The sequence below is a fragment of the Saccopteryx leptura genome, chromosome 1 (genome assembly GCF_036850995.1).
Source record: "Saccopteryx leptura isolate mSacLep1 chromosome 1, mSacLep1_pri_phased_curated, whole genome shotgun sequence".
Classification (NCBI taxonomy): Eukaryota; Metazoa; Chordata; class Mammalia; order Chiroptera; family Emballonuridae; genus Saccopteryx; species Saccopteryx leptura.
The window spans coordinates 245,541,196-245,552,649 of NC_089503.1; the positions used below are offsets into that span (position 1 = coordinate 245,541,196).

General features: G+C 45.1%; 1 non-coding gene across 1 annotated transcript; it reads left to right on the forward strand.

Moving 5' to 3' along the window:
- The first annotated feature begins 1,070 nt into the window (after positions 1-1,070).
- TRNAP-GGG (transfer RNA proline (anticodon GGG)) lies at positions 1,071-1,146 on the forward strand. The gene has a single exon. It is a non-coding gene; the product is annotated as a tRNA-Pro (tRNA).
- Positions 1,147-11,454: the final 10,308 nt, after the last annotated feature.

Here is an 11,454-nt window from a genome sequence, read left to right on the forward strand (position 1 = left end):
CTGTCCCTATCTGTCCCTCTCTCTGACTCTCTCTGTCTCTGCCACAAAAAACAAAAACAAACGAACAAACAAAAAAAAAACAGGGTCCCAAGAAGCAGGTTTTGAATTAGTGTTTAAACCGGAAATATTGAAGTTGGTGCTGCCTGTCAGTATTTCAACCAAATAAATAGAGACAGGAATTGAATCTTTTTAATGTTTATTTTATTGACTTGTAGAGAGAGACAAAGGGAGAGAGAGGCCTGACCTGTGGTGGCGCAGTGGATAAAGCGTCGACCTGGAAATGCTGAGGTCGCCGGTTCGAAACCCTGGGCTTGCCTGGTCAAGGCACATATGGGAGTTGATGCTTCCAGCTCCTCCCCCCTGTCTCTCTCTTCTCTCTCTCTCTCTCTCCCTCTCTCTCTCCTCTCTAAAAAAAAATAAAAATAAAAAAAGGGAGAGAGAGAGAGAGACAGGAACATCAATCTGTTTCTGTATGTGCTGACTGGGGATCAAACCAGCAACCTTTGCACAGTAGGACGATGCTTTCACCAGTTGAGTAATTCGGCCAGGATTGAATCTTTTATGGGTGCTTTATTCAGGTGGCCAGGGATCTGAGGGGATGGGTGTTACTGTAGTTACATCCACAAATTATCTCAATCCCCTATCCCCAGCCAATCCTTTTTATAAGGAAAGAAAAGGGTAGCTAAGGGTTTTGGAATTCCAAGGGGAAGTTGATCAAATTATAGTCAATTGAATCAAGTTAATAGATCATAGTCAACTGGCATTGGAGCACAAAGGCCTTACTTGCAGGTCCCTGGGGCACAAAAGTGGATCCCTCACAGATCTCCTTAAGTCCTAGAGGCCAGTTCCTGGAACAAAGTTTTTACTTGCATTAACCATTGCTTTGACCATAACCAAAGCGACCATTACTCAAGCTAAGATTTTAACTCTTTAATTGCCCCTATCAGTCCCCATGTTAATTTTAAACTATCTGTAAGGCCAGGGACCGTCATCGTGCCCATGCACATGCTTGTTCCCATTTGATTCGGACAGACTGTAATGAAACAACGGAGTCAAGAACTGGTGGGCCAGCCCTGGCCGGTTGGCTCAGTGGTAGAGCATCGGCCTGGGGTGCAGGAGTCCCAGGTTCGATTCCCGGCCAGGGCACACAGGAGAAGCGCCCATCTGCTTCTCCACCCCTCCCCCTCTCCTTCCTCTCTGTCTCTCTCTTCCCCTCCCGCAGCCAAGGCTCCATTGGAGCAAAGTTGGCCGGGGTGCTGGGGGTGGCTTTATGGCCTCTGCCTCAGGTGCTAGAATGGCTCTGGTTGCGGCAGAGCAACGCCCCAGATGGGCAAAGCATCGCCCCCTGGTGGGCATGCCGGGTGGATCCTGGTCGGGCGCATGCGGGAGTCTGACTGCCTCCCCGTTTCCAACTTCAGAAAAATACACACACAAAAAAGAACTGGTAAGACATTAGCTTTAATCCTAGCTCGCACCCGGCGGGCAAGAAGTACACACAGTGGGAAAACACTTCCCTTTCCATTCAGGTGATCTGTCTTGGGGTTGTTTCTCTGGCACACAACACATCTAGCTCCACAGAGAGTGGCTTCATGCAAATGCTTTATGACTGGCTCCACTAAATGTTCAGGAAGCAGTATAATTCCTTTCTTATTCTGTCTCCATCTACTACCACGGCCCTCTTCATCAAAGCCCCAGCTCTTAGCTCTCTTTAAGTCTGCAGTCAAATATTCAGGGTCAAATGTGACAAATCTAGAAGAGGTATCAAAGGCATTATAAATGTTTCCTTAGCAGTCTCTTTCTCTGCTCCACTACTCCTAGAAATTCCACTTACAGTCAGCCTGCCATGAGGACTCGGAGGTTCGTTGGGCACAGAACCTGTCATTCTGGTATCAATCAAAAAGTCTAGCCTGACTGGTGGTGGTGTAGTGGATAGTGTTGGCCTGGAAATGCTGAGGTCGCCGGTTCGAAACCGTGGGCTTGCCTGGTCAAGGCACATATGGGAGTTGATGCTTCCAGCTCCTCCCCCCTGTCTCTCTCTTCTCTCTCTCTCTCTCTCTCTCTCTCTCCCCCCCTCCTCTCTAAAATGAATAAATAAAATTAAAAAATAAAAAATTTAAAAAAATGTATCTCTAACTCTTAATCAAAAGCTGAAATCCAGTAAATCTGTTTTTGTGATAAAACTTGTCTTTCAACCTGTGAAATAAATGCTGTAATTTGTTATATGTTAATGTTATGTATCAGGCATATCTTCAGGATAATGCATCAGACTATTTGGCAGTGAATTTCTAATGCTTTTGGCTGTGTGTTGTTATGTCAGATTTAATACATCATTGTTATAAGCTTAGGAGTTTTCCTACTGTGTATAAATGTGCTCTATTTTTATGTTTATGTTCAGAAAGTTATTTTGACTTCTTGTCCTAAGTGAAAAGTTCAAGGAACCTAATAATATATTTCTTCCTTTTTTTAATGGTACAAGTTTCAAGTTATTGTGTTGTATCGTTCATTTTCTTCTGGTTCTTCTAGTGATATTTATTTGAGAAACATCATTCTAGAGGAATTTTAAAATGAGCAAAAATTCTGAAACTACTTAGGAATTTTTGTGCCTTTTGATTAATTCAGTGTATCAGGAAAGAAAACATTTAAAGGCTAATAAGTTAAAGTGATATGAATATCTCTGTTGATATGCTATAAAAGGTACAATTCAAAGGGGGGGGAAAGGAGGAAGAAAGATAATTTTTACAGAGAATTAGGGCGGTGTTGGTTGTCTTTTATTAAGATTTTTTAAAGCTTTCATGAAGATTGCCTTTTACCATTTTTGCAAATGCAGAAGGGCAGTTTGTGTGGTAATTGGTCATATACAACAGTCTATTGCATAACTATGAAAGACTTGGATTGATTTGATGTGTTAACATAGCACATACACACTTGAAATCTAGCATGAAAGATTAAACAATACTGCACAATATTTCTTAAAAGTAAATTACTCTGCTGTGGTGAGATTATTTAGTTTAACCACACATTATTCTGTGATGTCTTTTATACTTTTTGGAAAGATATTTGTAGAGAAATCTTGACTTGGGTTCAATATAGGTTGACAACTATGAATGTTGTCTTTTTTTATATTTTTATGAGAAAGTGAGAGAAAGTTACTTTAAATCAGGCGTCCCCAAACTACGGCTCACGGGCCGCATGCAGCCCCCTGAGGCCATTTATCCGGCCCCCCACCGAACTTCCGGAAGGGCCACCTCTTTCATTGGTGGTCAGTGAGAGGAGCACTGTATGTGGCGGCCCTCCAACGGTCTGAGGGACAGTGAACTGGCCCTCTGTGTAAAAAGTTTGGGGACCCCTGCTTTAAATGAAAATAGGTTTCTATTTAATTGTTGAAATATATGTATGTTGTGACTCTCTTTTTTTTTTTTTTTTGTATTTTTCCGAAGCTGGAAACCGGGAGAGACAGTCAGACAGACTCCCGCATGCGCCCGACCGGGATCCACCCGGCACGCCCACCAGGGGGCGACGCTCTGTTGCGACCAGAGCCACTCTAGCGCATGGGGCAGAGGCCAAAGAGCCATCCCCAGCGCCCGGGCCATCTTTGCTCCAATGGAGCCTTGGTTGCGGGAGGAGAAGAGAGAGACAGAGAGGAAGGAGAGGGGGAGGGGTGGAGAAGCAGATGGGCGCTTCTCCTGTGTGCCCTGGCCGGGAATCGAACCCGGGACCCCTTGCACGCCAGGCCGACGCTCTACCACTGAGCCAACCGGCCAGGGCCAGTATGTTGTGACTTTAAGGAGCCTGCAATTACCTGTAAGTTCTACAGAACCATCTGCTTTCAGTGTTTTTAAATAAACAAAACATTGGCCCTGGCAGGTTAGCTCAGCGGTAGAGCGTCAGCCTGGCGTGCAGGAGTCCCGGGTTCGATTCCCGGCCAGGGCACACAGGAGAAGTGCCCATCTGCTTCTCCACCCCTCCCCCTCTCCTTCCTCTCTGTCTCTCTCTTCCCTTCCCGCAGCCGAGGCTCCACTAGAGCAAAGATGGCCCAGGCACTGGAGGTGGCTCTGTGGCCTCTGCCTCAGGCGCTAGAATGGCTCTGGATGCAACAGAGCGACGCCCCTGAGGGGCAGAGCATCGTCCCCTGGTGGGCAGAGCGTCGCCCCCTGGTGGGCGTGCCGGGTGGATCCCGGTCGGGCGCATGCCGGAGTCTGTCTGATTGTCTCTCCCGGTTTCCAGCTTCGGAAAAATGAAAATAAATAAATAAACAAACAAAACATCCTTCAAAGACTCCACACAGAATGTATCAATTGACAAGAAATTTTAATAAATTAGTAAACACATTTTACAGTGTGATCTCTTTAAGGGCAATTTTAGCAGTTAAAGAACTTGGAAGAGAAAAAAATGTGTACATAGGTTACATCACTTGCAATCAAATAAACTTAACAGTTTATGTTCACAAAAAAAAAAAAAAAAAAAGAATCCTGCCTGCCCACAGCCTGCCCACAACACACATTAATATAATTACGCTGTAAAGCCAGAAGCCAGGGCTAGGGCCACCATCAGAGCAGCCCAGCCCATGCAGGTTCGCATTGGATTCGGACAGTCGGTAAAGAAACAACGGAGCCAAGAACTGGTGGGCCATAGTCTTTAATCCTAGCTTGCACCCGGCGGGCAAGTAAAAACACACACTGGGCTCCAAAACCCATTCACATTCAGTGCTCACAAAGCCATTGACTTATCCGAGTTACCTAGAATCAAAGGTTTCTAGCTCACCAGCCTTATTCTCCTCAGTTCCCCATCTCCTTCCTTATCCCAGATACAAACTCTGCACAAACTGGCATCTCACTCAGCACTCCGCCATCTTGGCTGCTTCTCCTGGCCACATGACCTTTTTCTGTTCTCTGCTCTGCTCCCTCTGCTCTCTCATGCTAATCATCCCAGGAACCAAGAGAGCAAACTCTCGTTCTGCCCCCATTTTATATTGTAGCTTCACAACCTCTAATCCAATATACAAAATAGGGAAGTCTCTAATACAAAGTCACTTCTCTGAGGTATGATTGGATTGTACCACCCCACATCAAAAAAGGGTGGGAAAGGCTTAATCCCAAAACCAAGCCCCAGGCTACAAGGATTCTCAACACACATTAATATCACCTGGGTGATGGCCTCACGTGGGCAGCGCCATTTTTTTTTTAATTTTTATTTATTTATCCATTTTAGAGAGGAGAGGGAGAGACAGATAGAGAGAGAGAGAGAGGAGAGGCAGAGAGAGAGCTGGGGGAGGAGCTTGAAGCATCAACTCCCATATGTGCTTTGACCAGGCAAGCCCAGGGTTTCGAACTGGCGACTCAGCATTTCCAGGTCGACGCTTTATCCACTGCGCCACCACAGGTCAGGCCGGCAGCGCCATTTTTAACAAAGTGAGCATAATACATTTTATCTGCCCAACATACGCCCATTCCAATCATAAGGGCAACTAATATCATCACCTGGGAGACTGGCTTTCATGTGGGCAGCGCCATCTTTAACAAAGTGAGCATAATATATTTTAGCTGCCCAAAAATACTTGTAATATTTTATATTGTAATTATGCTTACGTTGTGGTAGGTGCCAAAGAACTGTAAAACTTAGTATTGGTAACACTATTTTAAAGAGGAAAAGTCAGGCTTTCTGTCCCATCCTTTCTTTGGAAAATGGAGGGAAAAGAATAGAGAAGTCTCCTGATTTACAAGGACAACTGGGTCATTCAGTTTTAGTTCTCTGAAAGGATTAAGGTTGTCTGACGAACTTCCTTTCCCTTTCAATAGGAGACAAAATTTACATACCACCCTACACTGATTTTGGCTCTTCCTCCCTTTCCTGGGATCCTGAGATTAACATGTACCTCTAGGCAAAGGAGGAGAGATAGACACTAAAAGGTTTATGAATGTATTTTTTTCTTTTTTATTATTATTATTTATTTATTTATCCATTTTAGAGAGGAGAGAGAGTAAGAGAGAGAGGGAGAGAGATAGAAAGGGGGAGGAGCAGGAAGCATCAACTCCCATATGTGCCTTGAGAAGGCAAGCTCAGGGTTAAAACCGGCAAGAAGCTGCCAAGATGGCGGAGTGCTAAAGAAGTAGCCAGTTTGTGCAGAGTTTGTGTAGAGAGAAGGAGATGGGGAACAGAGGTGAATAAGGCTGTTGGGGCCTTTGATTCTAGGAATGCTCAGATGAGTCAGTGGCTTTGGGAGCCCTGAATGGAAAAGGAAGTATTTTCCCACTGTGTGTATTTCTCACCTGCCGGGTACGAGCTAGGATTAAAGCTAATGGCCCACCAGTTCTTGTCTCCGTTGTTTCATTACTGTCTGAATCAAATGCGAACCTGCCTGGACCAGGCAGCTGTGTTGGTGGCTGCATTTACTGGCTTTATAAGACCCAAAACCAGAAACCAGAAGGCACCTTAACCCGAAGACCAATCTAGGTTGTAAAAACCAGAATAGTAATTCAATCAGAGGTGAAGGTGATGGAGGATGCTAGGAAATGGAGGAGAGTCCCCAAGTGAATTCACTCAGCAACTGCTAGGGAGTCTCCAAATTCCCACCTTAGGGCCCCACAGTCCAGGCAGCCAATGGGACTCCCTGCTAAATACCCAGACTTAGCAGAGAGTCCCCAAACTGTCCCTTTGTGGTCACCAGAAATAAAACAGGAAATATCAGAGTTTGTGCTGCCTGTCACCATTTCAGCCAAATACAGTAAGTAGAGACAGGGATTGAATCTTATGGGCACTTTATTAGGATGGCTGGCAATCTGGGGAAATGGGGGTTACATTCCCAAATTGTCTCAACTCCTTGTTCCCAGCTGTTGGGCAGAGAAAATGTATTATGCTCACTTTGTTAAAGATGCCGTCGCCCAAGTGATATTAATGTGTGTTGAGAATCCTTGTAGCCTGGGGCTTGGTTTTGGGATTAAGCCTTTCCTACCCTTTCTGATGTAGGGTGGTACAATCCAATCATGCCTCAGAGGTGACTTTGTATTAGAGACTTCCCTACTTTGTATATTGGATTAGAGGTTGTGAAGCTACAGTATAAAGTGGGGGCAAAACGGGAGTTTGGGCTCTTGGTTCCTGAGGTTAGCATGAGAGAGCGGAGAGAGTAGAGCCAGCAGCGGAAGGAGGCCACGTGGAGGAGGCCAGGAAAAGCAGCCAAGACGGTGGAGTGCTGAGTGAGATGCCAGTTTGTGTAGAGTTTGTATCTGGGATAAGGAAGGAGATGGGGAACAGAGGTGAATAAGTCTGGTGAGCTAGAAACCTTTGATTCTAGGAAACTCGGATAAGTCAGTAGCTTTGTGAGCACTGAATGTGAATGGGTTTTGGAGCCCAGTGTATGTTTTTACTTGCCCGCTGGGTGCAAGCTAGAATTAAAGACTATGGCCCACCAGTTTGTGGCTCCGCTGTTTCTTTACCGACTGTCTGAATCCAATGCGAACCTGCATGTGAATGGCCACGATGGCGGCTCCTGGCCTTACACCAGCCAAGTTTTTTATAAGGGGAAGAAAGGGTAAATAAGAGTTCTGGAGCCTGACCAGGCGGTGGCGCAGTGGATAGAGCATCGAACTGGGATGCAGAGGACCCAGATTCGAGATCCCAAGGTTGCCAGCTTGAGTGTTGGCTCATCTGGTTTGAGCAAGAGCCCACCAGCTTGAACCCAATGTCACTGGCTCCAGCAAGGGGTTGCTTGGTCTGCTGGAGGCCCACGGTCAAGGCACATATGAGATAGCAATCAATGAACAGCTAAGGTGTTGCAATGCGCAATGAAAAACTAATGATTGATGCTTCTCATCTCTCTGTTCCTGTCTGTCTGTCCCTGTCTATCCCTCTCTCTGACTCACTCTCTGTCTCTGTAAAAAAAAAAAAAATTAATTAAAAAAAAAAAAAAAGAGTTCTGGAATTTCAAGGGAGAGTTAATCAGATCATAGAGTTAATTGGATCACAGTCAGTGGAGTTCCATCCTTGTAGCACAAAGGCTTTGCTTGTAGACTCCTGGGGCAAAAAAGTGGATTACTTGCAGTCCCCTGGGGCACAAAGGTGGATGCCTCATAGATCTCCTTAAGTCCTGTAGGCCTGTTCAGTTATCCCAATTCTTCCCTTTATTTTTTTATTTTTTAAAGAAGTAAGTTTTGTTGTTTTTTTATTTTTTATTTTAGAGAGGAGGGGAGAGAGAGAGAGAGAGAAAGAGTGAGAGAAGGGGGAGGAGCAGGAAGCATCAACTCCCATATGTGCCTTGACCAGGCAAGCCAGGGTTTTGAACCGGCAACCTCAATCTTTCCAGGTTGACGCTTTATCCACTGCGCCACCACAGGTCAGGCTCTTCCCTTTATTTTTTTATTTTATTTTATTTTATTTTTGTATTTTTCTGAAGTTGGAAACAGGGAGGCAGTCAGATAGACTCCCGCATGTGCCCGACTGGGATCCACCCAGCATGCCCACCAGGGGGCAATGCTCTGCCCATCTAGGGCGTAGCTCTGTTGCAACCAGAGCCATTCTAGCGCCTGAGGTAGAGGCAATGGAGCCGTCCTCAGCGCCCGGGCCAAGTTTGCTCCCATGGAGCGTTGGCTGCCAGAGGGGAAGAGAGAGACAGAGAGGAAGGAGAGGGGGAGGGGTGGAGAAGCAGATGGGCGCTTCTCCTGTGTGCCCTGGCGGGGAATCAAACCTGGGACTCCTGCACACCAGGCCGACGCTCTACCACTGAGCCAACCGGCCAGGGCCGGGTATCCCAATTCTTGGAACAAAGCTTTTACTTGCATTAACCATCACTTTGATCATAACCAAAGCCACTGTTATTCAAGCAAAGATTTTAACTCTCAGGTTCCCCTATTAGTGTCAGGCAAAAACCTAGTCATGATTTTTTTTTTAAATTATATTTTAGTGTAATTTAAAAAAACATACGTGGCCCTGACCAGATAGCTCTGTTGATTAGAACATTGTCCTGAAGTGCAAAGGTTACCAGTTCAATCCCCGGTCAGGGCATATACAGGATAGATCAATATTTCTCTCTCCCCCCCTAAAAATCAATAAATAATTTTTTTAAAAAACACATGCAAAAGAAAATTTTCATGCTGGAGACATTTTCTTTTGTTTACTTATTTATTGATTTGAGAGAGAGGAGGAGGAGAAGGAGGGGAGAGAGAGAGAGAGAAATATTGATTATGTTCTACTTATTTACACATTCATTGGTTGATTCTTGCATGTGCCCTGTCCTGGATATAACCTACAACCTTGATGTACAACACTCTACCTGGCCAGGGCTGGAAACATTTTCAAAATTTTAAATTGAGACAGTATCAGCCCTGGCCAGATAGCTTGTGTATCTGATATACAAATGCTGTGGGTTCAACCCCTGGTCAGGGCATATACAGGAATAGATTGATATTTCTGTCTCTCTCCCTTCATCTTTCTCTAAAATCATTAAAATAAAGTAACTTAAATCAAAATAGGATCAATCATTCATAATGATTTTTCTTTTGCCCTGGGCTCTAATGTGGTTTGGTGTGGCACTATCTCTGATCTGCCTGAAGTGGGAAATTTTAATATTCTGTTCGTTATAGATGTTGTGACATGGGGGTTTAAAAAAAGATTATTTTTAATTTTTATTAAGTGAGAGGTGGAGAGGCAGAGACAGACTCCCGCATGTGCCCCAACAAGGATCCACCCAGCTGGCCTGACCTGTGGTGGCGAAGTGGATAAAGAGTCGACCTGGAAATGCTGAGGTCACTGGTTTGAAACCCTGGGCTTGCCTGGTCAAGACACATATGGGAGTTGATGCTTCCAGCTCTTCCCCCCCTTCTCTCTCTCTGTCTCTCCCTCTTCTCTCTAAAATGAATAAATAAATAAATAAAAATTAAAAAAAAAAAAAAAGGATCCACCCAGCAAGCCCCCTACCAGATGATGCTCTGCCTATCTAGGCCACTGCTCTGTTGCTTGGCAACCAAGCTATTTTAGTGCCTGAGGTGAAGCCATGGAGCCATCCTCAACGCCCGGTGCCAACTTGCTTGAACCATTCAAGCCATGGCTACAGGAGGGGAAGAGAGAGAGAGATGGAGGATGGGGGAGAAGCAGATGGTAGCTTCTCCTGTGTGCCCTGACTGGGAATCGAACCTGGGACTTCCACACACCAGGCTGACACTCTACCACTGAGCCAACAGGCCAGGGCCAGTTTTTTAAAATTTATTTATTGATTTTTAGGGTGAGGAAGGGAGAGAGACAGAAACATTGATCTGTTTCTGTATGTGCTCTGACCAGGGATCGAACCAAAAACTTTTGTGTTTCAGGACAATGCTCTAATCAACTGAACTATCTGGCTAGGGCAACATGAATTTTGACTTAAACTATCACATTGAAAATATTATCTCGCCTGTCCGGTGGTGTACAGTGGATAGAGTGTTTATCTGGGACATTGAAGTCTCTGGTTTGAAACCCTAAGGTTGCCAACTTAAGCACAGGCTCACCAACTTGAGCACAGGGTCGCTGGCTTGAGTGTGGAATCATCAACATGATCCCACAGTTGCTGACTTGAAGGTTGTTGGCTTGAGCAAGGAGTCACTGGCTCAGCTAGAGCCCACCCGTCAAGGCATGTAGGAGAAGCAATCAATGAACAACTAAAGTGACACAACTACGAGTGGATTCTTCTCAACTCTTTCCCTTCCCATCTCCCTTCCTGTCTCTCTCTTTCTCAAAAAAAAAAAATAAAATAAAATAAAATCTATCTATCTATCTATATGTATATATATAAAATCACATTCTGGAGTAGTGGTGACAGTTGTATACCTTTATGACATGCAAAATCCCAGTGGCCCTGGCTGGAAAGCTTGGCTGGTTAGAGCATTGTACCAAAGTGCAGAGGTTGCTAGTTCAATTCTTGATCGGGGCACATACAGTAACAACTAGAGTTTCTTGTCTCTATCTTTACCCCCCTTCCTCTTTTGCTGAAATCAATCAATCAATAAAATAAATAAATAAATGGTTTTTGTGTGTGACAGAGAGAGATAGAGAGAGGAATAGATAGGGACAGACAGACAGGAAGGGAGAGAGATGAGCAGCATCACTTCTTCATTGCAGCACCTTACTTATTCATTGACTGCTTTCTCATATGTGCCTTGAGGGGGGGGCGACAGTAGAGCAAGTGACCCCTTGCTCAAGCCAGCAACCTTGGGCTCCAGCCAGCAACCATGGGGTCATGTCTGTGATCCCACACTCAAGCCAGCGACCCACGCTCAAGCTGGTGAGCCCGCACTCAAGCAGGGTGAGCCCGCGCTCAAGCCAGAGACCTCAGGGATTTGAACCTGGGTCTTCTGTGTCCTCACCCAGAGCTCTATCCACTTCGCCACCACCTGGTCAAGCAATATATTGATAAAAAATTTGAAATCCCTAAGTTCACTACAAGAGTGAATTCTCTGGAATGTGAATTAAATTTTACTTTTAAAAAGTGAG